The sequence below is a fragment of the Lutra lutra genome, chromosome 18 (assembly GCF_902655055.1).
Source record: "Lutra lutra chromosome 18, mLutLut1.2, whole genome shotgun sequence".
Classification (NCBI taxonomy): domain Eukaryota; kingdom Metazoa; phylum Chordata; class Mammalia; order Carnivora; family Mustelidae; genus Lutra; species Lutra lutra.
This window is the reverse complement of record NC_062295.1, coordinates 19,530,258-19,549,154: the sequence shown is the minus strand read 5'-3', so window position 1 is coordinate 19,549,154 and position 18,897 is coordinate 19,530,258. Positions and strand designations below refer to the sequence as shown.

Sequence of the window (18,897 nt, the reverse complement as noted above, 5' to 3'; positions counted from 1 at the left end):
GGAAGGTGAAATTCTGGAAAAAATAAAGGGCATTGGGATTTAACACTTAAGAGGAAAGAACCAACTAAACAGAAGGGGCAGCCTCAGAGATAGGAGAACAAGAGTGTGGTTTCAGGAAAGCAAAGACAGAGCTTGTCCCACAAAGGAGATAGCTACCAATGTTACATGCTATAGAAGAGCTGAAGAAAGTGAAGACTGGAGCAGATCTTTGAATTTAGAGACTGAGAGGGCAGGAATGATCTTGGAAAATACAACATACACAGAGCCGTGAAGTCTAGGTCCTAATACAAAGGGTGTGAGGAATGAGTAGATGAGATACATTTCCCCTTGAGAGCCAAAGTAATAGAGGCAATGCAATGTAGTTATCTAAGATAGTCATTTAAAGGAAATTTAGGGACACGTGGGTGGCTCAGTTGGTTAAGCTGCTGCCTTCGGCTCAGGTCATGATTCCAGGATCCTGGGATCGAGCCCCGCATCGGGCTCCTTGCTCGGCAGGGAGCCTGCTTCTCTCTCCCTCTCTGCCTGCCACTCTGCCTGCTTGAGCACTTGCATGCTCTCTCTCTCTCTCTCTCTCTGACAAATAAATAAATAAAATCTTAAAATTTTTTTTTAAATTTATTTGACAGAGAGAGGGAGATCACAAGTAGGCAGAGAGGCAGGCAGAGAGAGAGGGGGAAGCAGGCTCCCCGCCGAGCAGAGAGCCCGATGCGGGACTCGATCCCAGGACCCTGAGATCATGACCTGAGCCGAAGGCAGAAGCTTAACCCACTGAGCCACTCAGGTGCCCCTTAAAAAAAATTTTTTTAAGGGAAATGTAGTTTGCTTTTTTTTTTTTTTTTATAAAGACATAAGCATAGTTTTAGGGAGAGAGAAGAAAGATCCATAGTCTAAGACAGTTGTCAATTTTTAGTGTGTACAAGAATAGGAAGAGGATTTTGTTTGCAATGCAAGTTGCTGGCACCACGTAGAGGGAATCTGATTCAGTGGGTGTGGAGACCAGATACAGGTTTCCCCTGCTATCTGAAGGTAGAACATTGTTAAGAAACCTTTTGTAAGCTGAAATGGTATAAAGTGAAGAAGCCATTACCACTGATTTAACTGGAAAAAATTTTGAGTCTTCCTAGACCTAAAAAAAAATTATAGGCTTGGGGCGCCTGGGTGGCTCAGTCGGTTATGCGTCTGTCTTCAGCTCAGGTATTGATCCCAGGTCCTGGGATCAGCCCCCTTCAGGCTCCCTGCTCCATGGGAAGCCTGCTTCTCCCTCTCCCTGCCATTCCCCCTGCTTGTGCTCTCTCTCTGTCAAATAAACAAATAAAATCTTTAAAAATAAATAAAAATAAATACTAGACTTTTCTGACACCTTAAGTCCCATTTTGCTAACAGATGCACAAAGGTGAGGTAAAGCACAGATGCTCACAGGCACAATTCAAAGCTGGGGTGGCTTGATGCTGAGATGCTGAGTATAGTTTGGGGTGAGTGCTGCTTCTATAATGGGTTGCTACAAAACCAGCGCCGAACACTTTTTTCACTTTTCACCTTCCGTTGTAAAAGCAAAAATCCTTTTTGGATTTCTTCTCATTAGTGAAAACAAGTACTAATGTAGGTTATTTTTATTAAAGTGAAGTGGTGTAATGCAAAATTTTAAAAATTAAGGGTTACCTGTGTCAGCATTTTAAACCAGTGTCCCCACCTCTGAAACACACACACACCCACCCTACCCAACCCCACCCCACCCCACCCTACCCCCAGAAGATTCTGATGTAGTTAAATTTACTAGAAGCACACTCCAACACTGGTCCAAGGAGTGACGATTGAAGTCAGAAGAAAGGGGAAGGAAGGGAATGAGGTTTCTGAAAAATGAAGGGTAAGGGAGTTTGGGAAGGAGAAGGAATTCATCTTCTTTAAAATAAACTGTGAAGGGGGCTCAGGTCATGATCCCAAGGTCCTGGAATCGAGCCCCACATCGGGCTCTCTGCTCAGCGGGGAGCCTGCTCCCCCCCCCGCCACCCCAGCCTGCCTCTCTGCCTACTTGTGATCTCTCTCTCTCTCTGTCTCTCTCTGTCAAATAAATAATCTTTTAAATAAATAAACAAATAAATTGTGAAGAGGGGCACCTGGCTGGCTCAGTCAGAAGAGCATGCAACTCTTTATCTTTGGGTCATGAGTTCAAGCCCCACATCGAGCGTAGAATTTACTTAAAAAAAAAAAAAAAAAAAAAAAGATTTGGATATGTCAATTATATCTCAATAAAACTGAAATAAAAAAGATTTTAAAATAAACAGGAAGAGATGGTACAGAGAAGTTTGGCAATGATGCACTGGACTTAAGAGAGGGTTTGAGGTGGAGAAGAGGGAAAAATAAGGTTGCTTCATTTGCATGACCTTGATTTTTTCCTGCAAGTGGAAGAAAGGTTATCTACTCTGGGCAGGCATTAGAGAATTTGAGGAGTGTGGAAAGGTCTGAAACAGCTGCTGTGGGGGATGCAGCAGAGTGGACAAAGGAGGAACATAAGCAGTACTGAGCAGCGTCTGGCTGCTGTTCAGTTAGGTGGCAGGGCTGGAAGAACCACTCAGCAGTTACCTGACATTTTTCAAAGTGAGGGATAGACCTGAAAACAGTTCCTCTTGGTTATTCATCATTATTCCATCACTTGCAGATCTACACCTTTTTTTTTTTTATGTTTTTAGCTTGACCTACTTCATGGAATCATGAACTTCATAAATTTACTGTACAAGGTATAAAGTATCTAAAATTTACCTTACTACAACTTGAAAGATACTTCTATGGTTTGCTGGAACAATACCTAATTTATTAAGCACATCAGTGTGCCAGGCATTGTTCTAAGCTTCCTGCAAGAATAAACTTATTTAGTAATTTCCCCCAGCCCTGTGAGGTGGGTACTGTTTATTATCCCCAGTTTACAGATGGAGAAAGTGGTCACAGAGATCAGTAACATGAATGAGGTTACAGAGCTAGTTAGTGGCACAGCCCCCGCAGACTTGTTCTGTACCTTACAATACTCCCGACCACAGGTCTGTTCTGCTTTTCATGACCCTCATGTTAAGGATAACTTTTCACACATTTTGGCAACTTACTGTGCATTATCTTGATGAGCTCATACTTAATAGCAATAATATAACTAAGTGAAAGAATCAGTTCTTCTCTGTAGTCTTTATGTGTAGTCATGATTCTACCATGTTTGTAGTTAATTCATAGTGCCAAGTTTGGGTATTTTAGAAAAATGAACATGTTTTCTGGTGTCACCTTACCAGAGTGGGAAAGGTGTAAGAAAGGCAGTTTTGGTGCTAGATCTTCATAATTTTTATAAATTGGCTGGTTGTGGGTGTTGATGGGTAGTAAAGATATTTGGAAACTGATAAAAATGATTAGTTATTGGATTCCCCCCCCCAAAAAAAATGTGTCTGCCCTTTGCATTTCTTAAAAAGATTTCTTGTGCTTAAAGGGTGACAGTAAATTTAAACGCATTACTTAGTGTTAAAAAATTTTTTTTGTAGCAGATACATCTCAAGTACTCAATACTAGTGGGTATCATATTAGTGCAGGTTCAGGCTGTCCAAAGGATCATTCGTGGAATAAAATTTTAAGTCTTTTGAGTGTCAATAGTAACTCATTCTGATTTAATTCCTTTGGAGGGCCCTGTGAAGAAAAATTCGAGTTAAGCGACGTTGAAACAGCTGTATCACCATGAGAAGCAGGAAGCTGAGGGATATGGGATTAGAATACACAGGAGAGCTGTGCGATGATTTTATTGCTCTATTTTTAAAGAACCCTGGCTAACATAAATCTTAAGACATATTCTCTTTTGGTAGTTATGTTCTGTAAAGTCACTGTGAATGCTGATTTAGTAAATATTGGATCATTGTCCCTAGAGGAAATACAGGGTTATGTTCCTAGGAGTCTCTGGTCACATTCTGTCAACCAGTCACTACATTACCTTGTTTTATGCATGTTTCTTTAAGATTTTATTTATTTCTTTGAGAGAGAGAGCAAGCATGAGCAGGGGAGGGGGCCAGAGGAAGAGGGAGAATCTATTGTTTACCTTTAAATGACAATCATGTTTTTTTTTATTAATAGAGTCTGACTTTACATACATAGACAGAAAGGTCTTCTCTGTTTTTAAGACCACACAGACAACTCAACTATTTTCCCTTTTCTTTTTTAACTTCAGTGATTTTAATTTTTATATTCATCTCCCATTTTATTTCAGTGCATTAATTCATTTCTTCTTTTCTAAATAGCAAGTTGATAATCCAAGTTTACAAAATTATCCATTCTTCCCATTGATTTCTAGAGCCATGTTGTATGTAGTTGGTCTGCTGAGGTGTGTTTGATTCTATTCTATTGATTGATTTATCTATTTTGTGGCTAGAGAATTCACCTTGGAAAGCACTCTATGGAAGTTTTTTTTTTTTTTTTTTTTTTAAGATTCCATTTATTTATTTGACACAGAGAGAGAGAGATCACAAGCAGGCAAAGAGGCAAGCAGAGAGAGAGGGGGAAGCAGGCTCCCTGCTGAGCAGAGAGCCCGATGCGGGCCTCAATCCTAGGACCCCGAGATGATGACCTGAGCTGAAGGCAGAGGCTTTAACCCACTGAGCCACCCAGGCGCCCTGGAAGTATTTTTTCAAACACTGACCTTAATTTTGGAAGTTAAAAGGAAAATCCCCTTAAACTAGTGCAAGTGAAATTAATTTCATTAAGTTGTGCTTGGGTGTGTTCTGTCAACTTTCTGCCTTTAGTGGTCTGTAAACAACATACTTCATTAGTTCTCAAGAACCTGAGATAATGGTTGCTTTTAAGCTGCTACAAAACCAGAGATAGAATTGTCCAAGAAGTATCAGCACCAGATACTTGGTTATTTAAACTATTAAACCTCAAAAGGAAGTAAGTGTTTAAGAAACATCTTTCTTGCCAGATGTAATCGGATGTTTCTCTTTAGGTCAGATCATATCTTTGATTAGAAGCAAGTATCGAAAGAAAACCTATTTCTAGAACAGGAATTCTCAAAATATCTAAGATAAAATATCTGTGGCTCAAATCCACTTCTAGAAACAGAGAATGGAATGGTAGTTGCCAGCAGCGGGAGGGCAGGGAGGGAAAGAGGGCGGTGTTGATAAAAAGTTACAAACTTTCAGTTACCGGATGAGTAAGTTCTTAGGATCTAATTAATATTCAGCATGATGACTGTAGTTTCTAATACTCTATTGTGTACTTGAAATTTGCTAAGAGAGTAGCGTTAAGCATTCTCAACCAGGAAAAAATATGTGAGTCATTGGCTTATAGGTGATAATTGAATCTGTGAATCTAATTGAGTTTCCCTAGAAAGAATGTGAAGATCTAAAAGGTATCTTGGGAGTGAACTTGAAGATCATTGATGATAGTCTTTATAATTTTATTATTGATAAGGTTTGGTTTTATAAGAATGTACTTTGTAATATCTTTGGTTGTTTCAACTGAGGGTTGCTGTGATATAATAACCCTCTCCCTCTTGCCAGATGTTATCTGTCATTTTTTTTTAAATTTTTTTGTTATCTGTCGTTATTATTCTTCATATATTATCTCTTATTTACCCAGTGACTAGATTTTGCAATGAGTTAATCTTCCAAAAGTAATGCAGTTGATAATTTCTAAGCATCTGAGTTAGACAGTGAGTTTTGTTTAAATAAGGAATAAAGAGCTATTCTTAAAAATGTATTATTTTTTATTTGATTTTTTTTTTAAGATTTTATTTATTTGAGAGAGAAAGCGAGAGAGAGCATGAGAGGGGAGAAGGTCAGAGGGAGAAGCAGGCTCCCCGTGGAGCTGGGAGCCCAATGCGGGACTTGATCCTGGCACTCTGGGATCATGACCTGAGCCAAAGACAGTTGCTCAACCAACTGAGCCACCCAGGCGCCCCAGTGTATTTGTTCTTTAAGTAGTTGAAGAAATAGCATTTTTAGCTATCTTTCCAGATATAATAAGGAAAATTGAGTTCTCCTAAGCAGTCTTTTTTCCATGAGCCACTGGTAATCTCCTTATAGACGGCTTTAAAAACAATGAAAGTTTTCTGGTTCCCTACCTGATATAGTCTCTGATTACTTAGGTCTCAGTTTGGGATTAAAACAGTAGGATATTCTCCCTCCACTGCTAAGTAGTCATAGAAGGTAGGATAAGAAATTGGTAAGTTGGACTCTGTCAAACTTAAAACATTTATCCTTCAAAAACCACCGTTAAGAAAATTTAAAGGCAATGCGTGCCTGGCTGGCACAGTTAGTAGAGCTTGTGATTTTTGATTTGGGGTCGTGAGTTTGAGCCCCATACGGGACATAGAGTTTACTTTAAAAAAAAAAAAATAGCAAGACTAGGGGAAAGTATCTGTAAAGGAAAGGAAAAGGGCGAATTCCTCCTTCCTTAGCCTTTTGTTTTATTCAGGGCCTCAGTGGATTGGCTGATGCCTACCCACACCACCACACGTGTCTGTGCAAAGACCGGTATGCAAAGGTTTGTAGTTTGTAGCTGCTTTATTCATAAAAGCAAACAACGTATGATTCTATTTATGTGAAACTCTGTAAGAGACAAAACTATAGTAATAGAAAGCAAGTCTATCTTGGGAGCTTGCAGGAAAGGGATTGACTGCAAAGGATTATGAGGGAATTTTTTGTGGTGATATTCTGTGTCATGACTGAAATGACTGTACAGTTGTCAAAACTCATTGAATTATACACATAAAATGGCAAATTTCACTGTATCTAAAATATACCTCAATAAAGCTAATTTAAACAATGTGAAGAGTTATCAGGAGCCCCTTAGGAAATAATTCATTTGTAAAATGGGGCATAGACCTAAAGAAGTGAAGTTTCTTGCTCAAAATTCCATGAATAATGTGCCTGCGGATAGAGTGCATATCTCCAGCTTCCTAATCTCACTAGGCAGCACAATTCTCTTGGCATTAGATCACATCCTGCTATCTATTGTTACAAAGGTAAAACTCAGGTTTTTCCTTCCTGTGTAGGCAAAAACCCAGTTCTTCCCTTCCATGTCGGTCTTTCCTGTGAGTTTCCTTTACTACTCACAGCACACTTCATTTCTGACACATCTGGTCACCAAATGTGTAAAGGCTTCTCCCCTCACAACAGGCAATTCTCTGTGACACCAACCGGGTGTCCTACAATTTTAATTAGTTCTGACACTACCCAAAGACAATGTTAGATACCACAGGTAAAGGACTCACTCTCAGGTACCTGGTTGGCTCAGATGGTTAAGCCTCTGCCTTGGGCACAGGTCGTGATCCCGGAGTCCTATGGGATCGAGTCCCACATCGGAAGCGGGAGCAGGAAGCCTGCTTCTTCCTCTGCCTTTGCCTCTCTCTCTCTCTCTGTCTCTCATGAATAAATAAAATCTTTTAAAAAGTGGGGGACTCGGGGCACCTGGGTGGCTCAGTGGGTTAAGCCTCTGCCTTCGGCTCAGGTCATGATCTCAGGGTCCTGGGATCGAGTCCCGCATCGGGCTCTCTGCTCAGCAGGGAGCCTGCTTCCCTCTCTCTCTCTGCCTGCCTCTCCGTCTACTTGTGATCTCTGTCTGTCAAATAAATAAAATCTTAAAAAAAAAAAAAAGTGGGGGACTCAGTCTCACAAGACTGCCCCTTCCACTCCACCTCCCACACAGACACTTCAGATGCCAGTTGCAAGCCCAGGCTGTCACCTGTGATTATTGGCTAAAAATTGGAGGTTCCAGTGACTCCCTCCTTGGGTTCAATTCATTTACTAGAGTGGCTCACAGAACTCAGGGAAACGCTTACTTTGGCTTACCAGTTTATTATAAAAGAGCACAGGATTTATAAAGGATATAGGTGAACACCCAGATGGAAGAAATGCATAGGGCAAGGGATGTGGGAAGGGCCATGGAGCTTCCATGATCTCTCTGCGCATGCTCCTCTTCCACTATCAACCTGGAAGCTTTCCAAACCCTGTACTTCTCAGATTTTAGGGATGCTTCATCACATAGGCACGATTGATCATTAACTCATTTTCATACCTTTTCTCAAGAGAACAGGTGGGGTGGCAGGTGACTAGCCCTCATCCAGGAGTCTAATGAGTTGCCTCATTAGAACAAAAGATGCTGTTATCACCCAGGAATTTACAAAGGTTTCAGGAGCCCTGTGTCAGGAACAAAGGTCAAAGACCAATATAAGAACATAGGTGGTCCTAGTGTTCTTACCACTTTGGAAATTACAAGGATTTTTAGGGGCTCAGAGAAGAGACCAATATATATATTTTCTCTTACCTCTCAATTATGCTTTGTAATTTTCTTTGAATGTTAATCTTAGCTCTCTGTATATATTATAACCTCTGGAAATACAAGGATAATGTCTGTGTTTCTCTTCATACTTCCCATATTGTATTGCACAGAGCATGTGCAAGGTATCTGCTGAATGAAGGAAAGCTTGGCATAGTGCACTGTGTCTCCTAGATCTGGACAGAAAAGTCAAGAATATCTCATGGCATAATGCCAGGCTTTTCAAATTCAGCAGAGACCTTCTCTAATGTATGGTTTCCTTAGACCACCATGTCTTTGCTTAGGAGTTCACAGCTTACCACAAATGTAATGTTTTATATATTTCTGTGAAAGCTTAGGTAGTGTTTTCTGATGTTGGAAATTGAGGGAGATATCAGTTTACACTTTCAATCTGAAGCCAAATGTAACTAGGTGAGAATACAAACTCCTCTTAAAGATTAAATACAAGAACAGCTGTCAGAATCAGAACTTTTGCCTTTCTCGAAAACTCTCCATTCTTTTCTTTTTTTAAAGATTTATTATTTTATTTATTTGACAGACAGAGATCACAAGTAGGCAGAGAGGCAGGCAGAGAGAGAGAGGGAAGCAGGCTCCCTGCGGAGCAGAGAGCCCGATGCGGGGCTCAATCCCAGGAGCCTGGGATCATGACCTGAGCCGAAGGCAGAGGCTTTTAACCCACTGAGCCACCCAGGCGCCCCGAAAACTCTCCATTCTTAAATCCATCCTCTTTTATAATTAAGGGACTCTGCTAACAACACAGAATAACACTCATTTCAGTGTTAAACTTGCTTTCCTTGCATTTTCTAGACTCTAAGCTTTTACAACTCTGATTCATTTTTAAATAATTCAGTAAATCTACACAAATTAAACACTTATTTATAATATTTTTCATCTAAACCCAAGAGAGAACAATAAATTTAAAAAGAAGGTGGAATCCCACAGATTGTTTCCTTTCTGAAAGTAAAAATACATACTTTTGGTGAAAGCAATATATCAATAATATTTATTTACTTATTTATTTTTTAAAGATTTTATTTATTTGTCAGAGAGAGACACAGTGAAAGAGGGAACACAAGTAGTGGGGGAGGGAGAAGGGGAAGCAGGCTTCCCACTGAGCAGGGAGCCCGATTCGGGGCTCGATCCCAGAACCCTGGGATCATGACCTGAGCCGGAGGCAGATGCCCAAACGACTGAGCTACCCAGGCACCCCTCATTAATAATAATTAACATTAAAATAAATAAATAAAAATAATAATTAACATTTACCAACTTATTACTCAGTACCAGGCATTTGTTCTAAGTGCTTTACACATATTCCCCCCTCATAATCTGTACAACACTATGAGATCATTTTGTTTTTATCCTCATTTACAGTTGAGGAAACTGAGGCACACAGAGGTTAAATAACTTGCCTGAAATCTCACTACCAGCAAATGGTGCACCTGGAATCTGAATCCAGAGCCTGAATCCCTACCGCTGTGGTATGATAGCTCCCAGTTAGGTCAATGGATATGTGACTAATTAGTTTAAAATGTAATTTTTTTTTAAAGATTTTATTTGTTTATTTGACAGAGAGAGATCACAAGTAGACAGAGAGGCAGGCAGAGAGAGAGAGAGAGAGGGAAGCAGGCCCCCCGCTGAGCAGAGAGCCCGATGCGGGACTCGATCCCAGGACCCTGAGATCATGACCTGAGCCGAAGGCAGCGGCTTAACCCACTGAGCCACCCAGGCGCCCCAAAATGTAATTTTTTTTTAAAGATTTTATTTATTCATCTGACAGAGTTCACAAGTAGGCAGAGGGGCAGGCAGGGAGAGGGGGGAAGCAGGTTCCCCGCCGAGCAGAGAGCTCGATGCGGGGCTTGATCCCAGGACTCCAGGATCATGACCCGAGCCGAAGGCAGAGACTTTAACCCACTGAGCCACCCAGGTGCCCCCAAAAATGTGATTTTTTTAATCAGAATTATTTTACATACGTAGATTAAGGGAGTACAATTTATTGAAGAAAAGATTTTGAATTATTTAGTGTGAGATACCAAATAGTTGGCAAAAGAAGTTATTTTGACAGACCTGGAAGTCATACAATGGGACATTTGCTATACCCTCAGGAAAGTTATTTATTGTGACTGACCCTGTAAAGTCTTTTGTAAGGTGATGGGGTGCACATTTTCTGTATAATACAAATAAATAAGACAACTATGAGTGTTTAATGTAATGTTTGAGAGTAGTCTTTAAATAACCAAAAAGTTCAAGATAGGAAACAGGGAATCTTTTTTTCTTGAGACTAAGAAATTGGGTTATTTCTTTAAGGAGGATGAGCTGGGAGTGGCGTATTCCTTGAACATTTACGAGAAGTGTGGGTGTGGGAGGAAGCTGTATTTTAGAGTGAATAAAACTCAGAGGAGTCACTCCTATGAACTGACAAAAATATCTTCTCCCACTTTGTATTGACCTCCTGTGCAGGATCCTCTTAGACTCACTCTCTCTGTGCTTACAAAGTTGTAATTAAGTCTGCTCTGATATAAATCTAAATGCTTCTGATGATATTTTTAGGAATACTATTCTTTATTAAATGAATGGTGTTCAAGAAGTGAGCATCATGCCGTAGAAGTAGTTTAGGGTTGGTTAATTGAAAACCTGAGTTTTAGTCCTGGCACTACTAGTTACTTTGTATCCTTGGACTTAGCACTTAACCTGTCTGGGCCTCCATGTTCTTCAAACCCTAGATTGGAGAGATTAGAATCAATGATCTCTGAGATCCCTTCTAGCTCTGAAATTCCTAATTTTAAGGCTCTTTTTGGCCAGGAATCTTGCATGGATTGTGAGCTACTTTTGTCTTCTTGTTTACTTCTTGTTTACTTCTTGATCATTGTCCACAGATGAACCTTTTCAGTGATTGAAGGCTGTAGAGTTATTAATGTTCAGCCTTTTTATTAAAATACTTTTGTAAATTTTTCTGCCCACAAAAGCAGTTGGCCTACCAAATTTGTTTGATTTTGTTCCCTTTACCAGTTTCCTCTCCTTTAAACCAGCTCACTTCTACATGTAAAACATGGAAACCATTTAGTGAAATGAATGTTAAAATTGTTTTGGGTTTGTTCTGCCACATCACTCTGGGAAGAAACAATGAATATTCCAGTATGATCTGCTGGATTCTTCCACGGTGCTTTCTCATGATACTTTAGTTGAAATGGAATAGAAATTGTAGACACAGTAATTTAAATTCCATTTTAGTTCTCTACCCGATTTACCTTATTCTAATTTCTTTGGCATCCTCTGATTTATTTTAGATCCAGAGCATGTGCTTAAATTCATACATGATTGAAAGATTTCACAATAACTTGTATTTAAGATTTCACAATAAAATGTACAGTTAGTACATTTTTTTTAAATCTAATATGTAACACTCTATAAACACTTTAGAATTTTAAAATACAGAGTGAATGCACAGGGGCACCTGGGTGGCTCAGTCGGTTAAGCGTCCTACTCTTGATTTCAGCTCAGGTCATGATTTCAGGGTTGTGAGATTAAGCCCCACATCAGGCTCTGCGCTGGGCATGGAGACTGCTTAAGATTTTCTCCCTCATGCTTTCCCCCTCTCTCTCTTAAATAAATAAAGTGAATGCATATATTTTTAATTAACATATAATGTGCTATTTGTTTCTGGGGTACAGGTCTGTGATTGATGAGTCTTCCACAATTCACAGCATTCACCATAGCTCCTACCCTCCCTGCACATCTTTTTTTTTTTTTTTTTAAGATTTTATTTGACAGATCATAAGCAGGCAGAGAGGCAGGCAGAGAGAGAGGGGGAAGCAGGCTCCCCACTGAGCAGAGAACCCAATGTGGGGGCTCAATCCCAGGACCCCGAGACCATGACCTGAGCTGAAGGCAGAGGCGCAAAGCACTGAGCCACCCAGTTGCCCCCCTGCACATTTCTTTAAAGGACAGAATTGTATGAATTTATCTATGCTCAGATAAGATGATGAAAAGTACAATGGTTCTCAGCCCCATTCCACCCTCCAGTCCTATTCAACCAAAGTAGTCCACTGTTAGTCATGTGATAAATACTCTTCCACGTATTTTTCATACATTGTATGGACAGCTTAAACATTGTGCTGAGCTTATCTTTAATGACTTCATGCATTATATACTAAGGGCTTCAATGATTAGGATTGTAATAGGATGGATTCTGGTACCTTATTGTACTTGTTGATGAGGCAGATTTTATTTTATTTTATTTTATTTTATTTTATTTATTTATTTTTTAAAGATAAAGTACCAGGGACTTCTGAAAGATTTTATTTATTTATTTGACAGACAGAGATTACAAGTAGACAGAGAGGCAGGCAGAGGGAGAGAGAGGAGAAAGCAAACTCTCTGCTGAGCAGAGAGCCCGATGCGGGGCTCGATCCCAGGACTCTGGGATCATGACCTGAGCCGAAGGCAGAGGCTTTAACCCACTGAGCCACCCAGGCGCCCCTTATTTTTTATTTTTTTAAAGATTTTATTTATTTGTGTGAGAGAGAGAGCCAGCATGAGAAGGGGGAGGGTCAGAGGGAGCCGAGCAGGGAGCCCCATGCGGGACTCGATCCTAGGACTCCCAAGACCGTGACCTGAGCTAAAAGTAGTCACTTAACCAACTGAGCCACCCAGGTGCCCCTGATAAGGCAGATTTTAAAAATAGAAACTCACTGCTATCTTGTACTTAATGTATTTATAGGATTAGACCCAAGACCATGTTTATGGAGTAAGGGCCGATAGAATAATCTACAATGAGAGGACAGTGTTGGTATGATTTCGTCAGTTTTAAAATGAGATACGACCTCCAAACTACAGTCCTACTTGCAAACAGTGGGTAACAGTTGTATTTTAAGAAGAGATAGAACAGCCAGTGGGGTTTAAGGGAAAAGAAAATCAAATAAAAAGATTAATGATTGTTCTCTGTTTACTTGCTATCTAACAAAACATTTTGTAATTTCACTCTATTAGCAAAGCATTCTCAATCTCAATGTTCCCAGCTTGCTGTTCCTATAAAATACAGACTGTCCCCAGAGCTTTTATTTCGACAAGTCTGAACTTGCCTTATGCTTCATCTTCAACGCGAACCATAGACACTAAAGCAGTTGGGCAGGAGAGTGATGTCCTGAGTACTTTTTATGACTAGCAGCCATGGTAACCATCAGATGTCAACCTTTTATTTTGGAATATGAGTTGCATGAGTGTACTGTTGTGTTAAATTATTGTGTCTACTACTACCCTGTGTATTTTTGAACTAAAACAAAAATATTTTGACTTCCCTGAAGACCTGTAATAGTTATTTAGTTGCAGTAGCTTACAAGTATTACCTCATCATTTATTTAATGCTCACAGAAACTTCTGCTGGAAGTTTAGGAAAATTATGGGACCTGCCCAGGTGTGTCAAAGCTAAGATTCATACTGTGACTCATTGGGTTTAACCCCTGTGATGATGGACCAGGGACTTCTGAAAATCCACTCCTCCATAAATGGCAATGAGAATACTGGCAAAATTGTCAGATCAACTTTCTCAAAACTTCAGAAATTAACTAAGGTTCACAGCAATCCAAGAAGCATTTGTTTAAGAAAATCACCCGAATCTTTGCAAGAACAGCAAGCTTTGTGGCAGTTTAAATTATGCTAATCACACATCACCTCTCCTCAGCTACACAGTAGCCTTGAAAGCCAGTAGCCTTGCAACTTTGGTAGTGGTGTAAACCAGCAGCTCAGCAACCACTTAAATGGCGAAAGGGTCTGGTGTTCCTTAAAGCCCCATCCTCAGAGCATTGCTACCATTTGATATGTCAGCTCACTGAGAATCTCCTCAGGCCTTACCTTTATTTGACCATATTCAGAGCTTGCTCAGTCTCACCCCCAGAATATTTGTTCAGAACAATCAGCAGTAGTTGTTTAACATCGCAGGTACCTGGGTGGCTCAGTTGGTTGAGCATCTGCCTTTGGCCTGGGTCGTGATCTCAGGGCCCTGGAATCCGGCCTCTAGTCAGGCTCCCTGCTCAGTGGGGAGTCTGCTTGTCCCTCTCCCTTTGTCCACCCCCCCCCCACCTTTCATGTGCTCACTCTCTCTCTCAAATAAATAAATAAAAAATTTTAAAGATTACAGGTACTTAGCTGAGGTGGTATTATTTGACATTAACAAAAGGCTAACCAAAAAAACATAAAGGAAAAGGATGGCCAAAGGAGTCTTTGAAAAACTCCAACATATCCCTCAGAATCTGTAAGGCTCTACATATATTTAGGGCTTTTCACATATCCAAGAAAGACCTATGAAGGTCTTAATTAATCTCTTGCCTCTAGCTAATTAATCTCTTGCCTCTAGCTAACCTTGAGGCTCTATGCAAGCAGGAAGCGCGTACTAAGGCAGAGTTATTAATTGCTTAATGGACCAGTGAAAATGTACCACAACAGACACCGAGAGAAAAGGCTGAGAGACACACCAATTCAAGGGACTTAAAGAAATCTTATTCCAGGGGTGCCTGAGTGTCTCAATCAGTTAAGCCTCTGCCTTCAGCTCAGGTAATGATTCTGGAGTCCTGGGATCGAGCCCAGCATTGGGCTCCCTGCTCAGTGGGGAGTCTGTTTCTCCCTTTCCCTCTGCCCCTGCCACCTTGTGCTCTGTCTGTCAAACACATGATTTAAAAAAATCTTAAAAAAAAGAAATCTCATTCCAGCCATTAGCTGACTACTAAGCTAATGGAACTGAGACACAACAATGATCCAAACTCTACAGAACTATTCCAGGAAAGTCAGTAAACAGTAACAACAATAAACGCTGGGGTTGGGAGGATTTGATTTCCATAGTTGTCACATTGTAATATTTTACATTTTAAGTCTTCAACTAAAAATTACAAAACACACAAACAGGGAGGTATGGCCTATACACAAGAAAAATAAAAGCAGTCAGTAGACACAGCCCCTGAGGAAGCCCAGACACTGGGGTTACTAGACAAAGAGTTTAAATGTACATGTACAAGTTTAGCTCTTGTAAGTACATTCCAAAAAATAAAGGAAATCATGTATAAAGACTTAATGCAAGAAAACAATGTCTCATCACATAGAGAATATCTAATAAAAAGATGGAAATTATATAAGGAAAAAAGAAATTCCTGAGCAATAACTGAAATGAAAAATTGGCAGAAGACTCAGCAAATTCGAAGACAAGTCAATTGAAATGATTTAATCTGAGAAGCAGAAAAATAATAATAAATGAATAGAGCAATTGAGAGACCAATGGGGGTGGGGCCCAGGGTGGCTCAGTTGTTAAGTGTCCGCCTTCGGCTGAGAGACCAACGGGACATTACCAGGTCTTCCAGCAAATATATCATGGGAGTCCTAGGAGGAGAAAAGAGAAAGAAAGGAGTTGAAAGAATAACTGAAGAAATAAGGACTGAAATCTCTCCAAATTTGATGAAAAGTTTAAATTTGCACATTGAAGAATCTCAACAAATTCCAGGTAGGATAGATTTTAAGTAAGCCACACATAGACAAATCATAGTAAAAAAACCAAAGACATAAAATCATGAAAAACAGCAGGAAAAAAGTGTATTTCCCTATCCACAAGATCCTCAATATTGCTGACACCTGACTTCTCATCAGAAACCCTGTCATCCCACTGCTCTCTGTGGCCAGGTAGGCAAGCGCTTACTAGATGCAATTAGCTCTGACAGACTCTGTTGGGTTTGTGTGTCTGCTTTATAACCCTTGTGTTTCCAATTTTCTGTGGCACAGCTTTTACTTGTAGTGATGACATGCTTTATAATCATCCTCATTGTGGCAACAGACATGCTCAGACGGGTTCAGTTTAATCTTTTCAGCAGTGTCTAGATCTATAGATGACGAGAGTCAGAAGCCTCTGGTTAAGATACCCACTCAACAGGCTAAGACTCATTATGACTTCCTTTTGTGTGTAATGATATACAGGTGAGCTACTGAGAGGCATGTGGGATGCTGTAGTTCCTAGTTTGGTTTCCTTTTTCCTATTGTGTGCAAGTCTTTTATTTGGCTGGATTGGTTACCTAGGAAACAGCTGCAGGGTAAAGATGGATTGGCTATTTGAGAAATGGAATTACAGACCCCTTACAGAAGCAAAATACCTGTTGGATAAAAAAAACAAAAATCAGTGAATGAGCTTGTGCCTAAATTATTAATTAGTGCACTTTAGGAAATCACCCCAAGACAAGGTCTGTAGAAGAAACTATTTAATGCTATGTGATTTTAAATGTAGCTCGTTTTTATTCTTTTAAGTTCACCAATTGCTTATTAATTCCTGCTTCATGCCCACTGCTGCAGGCCATTCTGGGGGTGACCAGTCAAGGAGAGGGGTCAGTTCCTTCCTTCAAAGCCCATTTTCTGTTTGAGGTAAAAAGAAGTTACCTTAAAATCAAGTACAAGATTGTGTGATGTGTCCAGAGAATTTGGAGGTTGTAAAAGATCTTGGCTAGTCAACATAAGCGATGGATTTGAATCTACAAGCGGGACATAATTCTTTGAGGTAAAAGATGAGATTTAAAGACCTCGTGTGAGTTTGGGTACTAACAGTACCAGAATTTACAAGATGTAATAGTAGCAGCACAGGTACATTTGCAGATCTCTTTCCGCAGACAGCTTATAGAAAATATGTGACTATGATAGAAACTATGTTGACTTAGAGGCTTACTCATGAAAAAGAACTTCAGCAAAATGTTGAGTCTTTGTACTAGCCTGTATAATTTATTTAGGGAAAGTCTATTTTCACTGTAAGTGTGACAGAGTATTAGTTTTTAGGATCTCTAACCACTATAACAGGGCTCGACACAAAGACATTCAATAATTCACAATTTTGTGAATTGCTTTTCTTATATACAGCATATCTTATGACTATCAGCTAGCTTAAGCTTTCTTTTCTTCCAGAACGTAGCTGCGGAGTGTTTGATCTCAATTTGTGGTAATAAGGACTTTTGTAAATACAGGGACATAATTCTTTTAAAAGTGAACATCTGTCAGCTTATTTCCATTTGCTTTGTGGAAGGGATAGCTCTAATTTTCATTTTCTTACTTGTTCTGTTTGTATTCACCTGGTGTGGTATGCCAGTCAGGAGGGGAAGCAGGAACAATCCCACTCAGATCTACAGGCACAGGAGGTTATGTTAAATTTGAGCCCTGACGCTCTTTGTCATGTCCATAAACAGAAAGTAAGAAGTAACCTAAGATGGGGCGCCTGGGTGACTCAGTGGGTTAAGCCTCTGCCTTCAGCTCAGGTCATGATTGCAGGGCAAATGTCTTTTGTTGTTGGTATTGTCATTATTTTTGTTCAAATTGAGAAAATAAGTAAGACAAAAAAAGATGCAGAAATCTGTTATGCTTTCAATGGTTCCAGAAATTTCTTGTGTTTTAAGCAACATTTTCCCATTTGCACTTGCTTTTAAAGGGAGAAAGAAACAGTTTTCACTCAAAAGTAACATTTTAATTGTTCTTAATGGGAAGAGAATAAAATAAATATTTTTCCCTTATCTGGTTTTCTGTAAATTAATTTACCCCAAGTTTGATAGAGGAGTTCCTTGGATTTGATACAAGAACACGTTTATGTAAAAATAGCACCTAATGGCCTCTGCCTTCGGCTCAGGTCACGATCCCAGGGTCCTGGGATCGAGCCCCACATTGGGCTCTCTGCTCCACAGGGACTCTGCTTCCTCCTCTCTCTCTATGCCTGCCTCTCTGCCTACTTGTGATTTCTGTCAAATAAATAAATAAAATCTTTAAAAAAAAATAGCACCTAATGTTTTACAAAAATTGTCATCATGTTATGTAAATTGGAGAAGGGGCATTTGAAAAATTATCACTAATGACTTTATGCTTTTCTGCTGAAGCATACTAGTAATGGTTTAGCAATCTGAACACTTGTGCATTGCACAGGAATTGTTGAACTTACCACAAGGAGGAACCTACTAGTTTTCCCAATATTTTCTTGAATTTAATTGAAAAGTATTTCTATTGTAATATTCTTAGGCCTTTCTTTTTCTTTTTTTAGATTTTATTTATATATTTGTTTATTTATTTATTTTAGAACAAGAGCTTGCAAGCCAGAGGGAGAGGGAGAGAGAATCTCAAGCAGACTCTGTGCTGAGTACAGAGCCCAGTGTGGGGCTCAGTCCCAGGACACTGAGATCATGACCTGAGCCAAAATCAAGAGTTGGATGCTTAACCAACCAACCCCCCCAGGCACCTCTGTTCTTAGGCCTTTTAACTTTAATAAAATATATTGGTTCTAATATTTAATCCATTATTTAATTTTATTTGTATATCATGAGTAGACGTATTTCAAGTTTGTCTACAGTTTTCTGAAAGGTGTTTTTCTCCTCATCCAAAATCAGATAATATAGAGTGAGTCTTGGATCTGCGAATAGAAGAGTTCCAGTTCTTTTGGCTAGTGTGTAAGCTCAGCAAGACCAGGAGCCCCATCTGTCTTATTCACTGTTGTTTCCCTGGAGCCCAGAACACTCACTGCCTCATACAAAGTACTCTGAAAAGTATTTGCTTAATGAATGACTGAAAGAACTGCGTTTTGTGGGTTTTGTGAGGTGTTTTTTTTTT

General features: G+C 39.7%; 1 protein-coding gene across 3 annotated transcripts in view; it reads left to right on the top strand.

Annotated features, from left to right (window-relative positions):
• MOSMO (modulator of smoothened) overlaps positions 1-18,897 on the top strand; it is a 64,358-nt gene that overhangs the window by 34,282 nt on the left and 11,179 nt on the right. The window lies entirely within an intron of this gene.